Source organism: Anarhichas minor, unplaced genomic scaffold (assembly GCF_050575085.1).
Source record: "Anarhichas minor isolate MPS153535 unplaced genomic scaffold, ASM5057508v1 ptg000086l, whole genome shotgun sequence".
NCBI classification, from domain to species: domain Eukaryota; kingdom Metazoa; phylum Chordata; class Actinopteri; order Perciformes; family Anarhichadidae; genus Anarhichas; species Anarhichas minor.
The window spans coordinates 1,511,706-1,517,705 of record NW_027466532.1 but is presented as its reverse complement, the minus strand read 5'-3'; the positions used below and the strand labels follow the sequence as shown (position 1 = coordinate 1,517,705).

General features: G+C 44.6%; 1 protein-coding gene across 6 annotated transcripts in view; it reads left to right on the top strand.

Moving 5' to 3' along the window:
* The first annotated feature begins 2,799 nt into the window (after positions 1 to 2,799).
* The window catches only part of LOC142938490 (rho guanine nucleotide exchange factor 10-like protein), a 53,802-nt gene continuing 50,601 nt past the window's right edge, over positions 2,800 to 6,000 (top strand). For 4 of the 6 annotated variants that reach the window (XM_076081699.1, XM_076081697.1, XM_076081696.1 and 1 more), the window contains exon 1: positions 2,800 to 3,609. The gene's annotated coding sequence lies outside the window, so the exon portion shown is untranslated. The remainder of the gene's footprint in view (positions 3,610 to 6,000) is intronic. The other 2 variants (XM_076081694.1, XM_076081698.1) reach the window with 2 other exon arrangements.

Below are 6,000 nucleotides of genomic sequence, written 5' to 3'. Positions count from 1 at the left end.
TTGGAGTCCAGCTGTGTTTAATTAAACTGATTGGACTTAAATAGGAAAGGCACACACCTGTCTATATAAGACCTTACAGCTCACAGTGCATGTCAGAGCAAATGAGAATCATGAGGTCGAAGGAACTGCCCAAGGAGCTCAGAGACAGAATTGTGGCAAGGCACAGATCTGGCCAAGGTTACAAAAGAATTTCTGCAGCACTCAAGGTTCCTAAGAGCACAGTGGCCTCCATAATCCTTAAATGGAAGAAGTTTGGGACGACCAGAACTCTTCCTAGACCTGGCCGTCCAGCCAAACTGAGCAATCGTGGAAGAGCCTTGGTGAGAGAGGTAAAGAAGAACCCAAAGATCACTGTGGCTGAGCTCCAGAGATGCAGTAGGGAGATGGGGAGAAAGTTCCACAAAGTCAACTATCACTGCAGCCCTCCACCAGTCGGGGCTTTATGGCAGAGTGGCCCGACGGAAGCCTCTCCTCAGTGCAAGACATATGAAAGCCCGCATAGAGTTTGCCAAAGAACACATGAAGGACTCCCAGACTATGAGAAATAAGATTCTCTGGTCTCATGAGACCAAGATTGAACTTTTTGGCGTTAATTCTAAGCGGTATGTGTGGAGAAAACCAGGCACTGCTCATCACCTGCCCAATACAATCCCAACAGTGAAACATATTGGTGGCAGCATCATGCTATGGGGGTGTTTTTCAGCTGCAGGGACAGGACGACTGGTTGCAATTGAAGGAAAGATGAATGCGGCCAAGTACAAAGATATCCTGGAAGAAAACCTCTTCCAGAGTGCTCTGGACCTCAGACTGGGCCGAAGGTTCACCTTCCAACAAGACAATGACCCTAAGCACACAGCTAAAATAACAAAGGAGTGGCTTCGGAACAACTCTGTGACCATTCTTGACTGGCCCAGCCAGAGCCCTGACCTAAACCCAATTGAGCATCTCTGGAGAGACCTGAAAATGGCTGTCCACCAACGTTCACCATCCAACCTGACGGAACTGGAGAGGATCTGCAAGGAAGAATGGCAGAGGATCCCCAAATCCAGGTGTGAAAAACTTGTTGCATCATTCCCAAGAAGACTCATGGCTGTACTAGCTCAAAAGGGTGCTTCTACTCAATACTGAGCAAAGGGTCTGAATACTTATGACCATGTGATATTTCAGTTTTTCTTTTTTAATAAATTTGCAAAAATTTCTACATTTCTGTTTTTTTCTGTCAAGATGGGGTGCTGATTAATGAGAAATAAAATTAACTTTTTTGATTTTAGCAAATGGCTGCAATGAAACAAAGAGTGAAAAATTGATAGGGGTCTGAATACTTTCCGTACCCACTGTATATAACTAGGTTGCAAATTAACCATGAACATCAAATATCAGATGAAATAAACAGCATTAAAACACCTGTATCAATAACCTAGACCAGCGGTTCCCAAACTTTTTAGGCCACGCACCCCCTTCTACATCCAACCAACATACCCCCAATCCCCCACACCTTAAAAAAAAAGCAACAGAGCCTATTTATAGCCGCATAAAAATCAGACCAATGATAGAACAGTTTTCTTGCCCGTGGCGTTTGTTTACAAGATAAAAAACACAAAAAAGACAAAAAAACTTCCTGCACCGTGCCTTCGAAAAGGTAACAGACGTACACCAGAAGATTGGCCAGATCTGTAGACTCGTCTACTTGCAGAGTAAAACTCACTCTTCTTCACGCGACCGACTAATGTAGCCAGGATGTCTTCGGACAAAGCATCGATGCGGCGCGACACAGTGTTGTTGGACACCGGGATCATGTCCAACTTGTTTGCTTCTCTCTCTCCAATCATACATTCCACCATCTCTTTGGCAGCTGGCAAGCACACGTCTTCGGCGATTGTGTGAGGTAGCCCCTTTCTTGCTATTCTGTAACTGACCCGATATGAAGCCCGCAGCGCGTTTTTCGTAGACCCAACACATGAATGAGACTGCAGTTGTTTTGGGCTGTTTTGTAACTCCTCCAATTTCGATATAAAAAATGTAAGGGGCTTTTGACTTGCACTGGCATGTTTGGTGTTCAGGTGGCGACGTAAATAAGAGGGCTTCAGACAGCTGTTAGCCAGAACCTCACTGCACCGACTGCATTGCAGACTGGACTGCACCATTAGACCACCATTACATTTTTCCTCTCGCGCACCCCCTAGAGGCAGCTCGCGCACCCTGGGGCACAACACTTTGGGAATCCCTGACCTAGACAATTAACAAAGACACAGGTAAATATGACTAAATCTATGGTTTAAATACACTTATACTGCCATCTACTGGTAGAAAGGGTAAACACTCTTACTCTGCGTCTCCTTTTACAGTCTATGCTCTGCCTTCACTCAAGGAACAGAATAGATATATAGATAGATAGATACTTTATTCATCCCCAGGGGGAAATTTTTTTTTGGGGGGGGGGAATACGGTGGAAAAATAAATATGTGCTAACAGCAACCACTCTGCACGCACAAATTGTCTTTGATTAAACTATATTACGAACTGTATTGCATTAAACAATGCACTGATTAATCGAACAGTTGATTATTGCTGTACATGGATGAATGAATAGTAAACCACGTGTAGTCAACTACTTTTACTAACACACTCCCATCGGCCCAGATTTATTTATATTCATTCATTTATTTTTCTTCTAATATTACCCTGGTGGTATGCTTGCATCATGGACTGTAAATATGAATTGCTTTCATACGGTCATTCTATTGCCTTAACTTTTATTTTGAAATATTCTTACTTCCGGGTCAGCTGTCTCGCTTTGCGTCTCTCTTCAAAAGAAAAAAACAAAAGAGAAATTTACAAAAACCAAAATCGGCTCGTTATTTGACTTTGGTTCGCTCATGCTTTCGTTTTTGGATTCAGAAAACAAACGGCCGTGCTTTCTGCTTTCTGTTTAAAACGGAAAACGAAAAAAACATGGTATTTCTGTATTTTCGATTAAACGATAAAACAAACTATCAAAACGTACACGGACCGTTGAGCCTGTTTTCTACTCCGTGAAGGCTAATAACGACTTAGTTACCGGTGCTCATCATCGGTCCTCTAGCGCCACCATGTTGTGTCGGTGAGTGCTGAATGTACAGCGTCCTGACAACAAGAGCCGGCTGACTGACAGTAGACGGGACAATACGTGCAGAGATCTCTTATATACATATATATTTATAAATATATATTTACACACCTAAATATATACAAATGTCGGATGAAATGACGGTGAGCTCAGTCTGAGAGGAAGCCGGCTATTCTTCGAGTTGTAAGTGAATTAAGCTCGCGCTCCCGTCTGCAGCGGGAGAGCGGGGACGAGAGAGGAAGAGGAGGAGAGAGGAAGAGGAGGAGGAGAGAGGGAAACACAACAGGAAAACCCCGGAAAGAAGAGTTTCTTGGGGAAGCCTGTGTTTTTGGAGTAGGAGTGCGGGGAAGTTGCGGGACAGCCGCACTAACGGGACCCGAGGTGAGCTGCTGGAGCCGGTTTACAGCTACTTATGTGAGCGACACGGTGTAATAACTCTGCCTGGATCCTATGGTTCTATGTTCAGGTTATTAATAAGCTGGCTGATGACCTACAGACGGCAGGTGAGTGACCCAGTGAACATGGGGATTATGAGGGAGGGAGTGCTCTACATGAAGACCGTTGAGAGTTCTGTCAGTGGTCAGGGTTCTAAAGGGTTCTATACATTGTTCAGTGTTCTGGCCTCATCATAGTTAAGTATAGCTTAATGTCAAAATAGAGGGTTTATAATGTAAATATAGTTCATAATGTAAGACAAATTGTTTCCACATGAGACTACATTGTGTAGGCTAACATATAGAACTATAATGAACGCATCACACAATAAGATGGAAATGTGTTTAAACATGTTTGAAGACATGGTGACAGCAGCAGGACAGACTGCTCTAGACCAGGGGTCACCAACCTTTTTTAAACTGAGAGCTACTTCAAGGGTACCGAGTAGTACGAAGGGCTACTTATTTGATACAAACTTCCTGAATAACAAAGTTGCACAGATCACCTTAATAATAATAATATATGTGAAGAGACAGTTTGATCACATGCCAGTTAATTATTCCTCACAATAATTATTAAGAATTATTTCCACAACAATGATGGTATCTACACATATATATTTAAACATGCAACTTTTATTTCTGTTAATCTGTTTCAACATTTGAAAGTCAGAGGTATCACATCTCTGATATTTTTGTATCATCACATGATCAAAGCCGGTTACTTTTGCACATAGCGCCTGCTGGTGAATGATGCAGTGGTAATGTAGACATTTTGCGAAGTCTGGGTCACCTTTGCATTGCGCAATGAAGCCTGCATGCCGGCCCGTCATCGCGGGAGCCCCGTCTGTTGTCACCGACACCAGCTTTTCCAACGGTACCTTTTTCTCCACGAAGAAACTAGTAACCAGTCTCGTCTATAGCCGAGCCTATAGACGATCCAACCCTCCGAGGCACGCGAGCGTCTCCGGGCGCCCGCGTTCAAACCTCTAGTCTGGGCCTTTTCGGTCGGATTGCGTTGCCTCGCCTCTACCCCCGCCACCCCTGAGTTGTTGCCCCGCGGACTGTTCTGAGGATTTACGGACCTGATGAAGGGGTGCACTCGCGGCGCGCGTCTGGGGCCAACGGGAAGCGCCCGCCATTCGGAACCTGAAAACCTAGTGCGGTGCGGCGGCCTCGTCCTGGCTGTCCGCCGTGCGCCTCCGGGTGCCCAACTGTCTTATGACAAAAAATATTGTCATTTTAAAATCTACACTAATGCAAGCATTTTTGATTAAAAAAGAACAGCAACTACAATTGTAGATGGAGATCCATGGTGACAAGTGCTATTTTTAGAACATGCCTTGCGGGCGACTCACGTGGTCCCTGCAGGCGACAGGGTGCCCGCGGGCACCGTGTTGGCTACCTCTGCTCTAGAGCAATCCAGGCTCGTGAGTGCATGTGACCTGCAGGTTTATGTCGAGGTGTGTCTTCATACATATAATGAGAGTCGCTGCAGCTAGTTCTGCTCCAGGAACCTGCCCAGGGCAACGTCCACTGTCTCCCAGCAGCTGGACTGTTGCTGTGATGACAGCTGATGGTTCCTGCTATCCTACCAGTTAGGCTTCATGTACCAATACTTTGGTCTACACTTTAACTGAGACCATTGTTCAATGACTGTAGTCACACATGATCTCTTATTTGTTCTCGATCACAACCCTGAAAGCCTGCTGAGCCAAACAGGCTGCAATGGTTGTTACAATCCTGTATAGATGAGATGTTTTATTCAATTACAGCAGTGTTGTTAGTAAGTAGTAGTTTGGTGCAAGAGTAAAGGCCACGAGGTCAATACATACAAATAAAGGAATATTCCATCATTCCTTATTTTTTAATATCTTGCTTCACAGTCTCCTGCTATCTGCCAATGAGATTTTGAGATAGATGTGCGATGTACACATGTGTTCAAAGCTCAGGGAGTGACCAAAATAGTGGAAGATTCAGGGGGTCACAAAACACATTAGTATCAGTGAGCATGAATGTGGTGAGTGAGTTTCTCCGTCGTGTCTTGTGCTGAAGACCAACCAGAGAAAGGCTGAACCCAGTCAACCACACTGCAGAGGCTACACAATGCTAACAAGCTCACAGTGACGGCAACATGCGGATGTGTACCAGCTACAGTGTTGACTGTGAGCGTCTTACTAGGCTAACATTTGCTCAGGATGATTTGGTCATAAAGCAAAGTGTTGGTCTAATCAAAAGTTTGACTTTCTTATGTTGGCTGGAAAGGAAAAGTCAGAGGATCACCAAAGTCAGGAGTATTGGTCCTCTGGGAACCATGAATATGTGCGGCCAATAGTTACTGTCTGTCAGTGGCAGATCTCTGGGAGATCATGGAGCAACGTGTTAGACGGCACTCTCTGCCAGTAGTAGCTGTTAACATACAGTATATTGTGTTGGCCTGACTGACAAAACTCGTTTCTC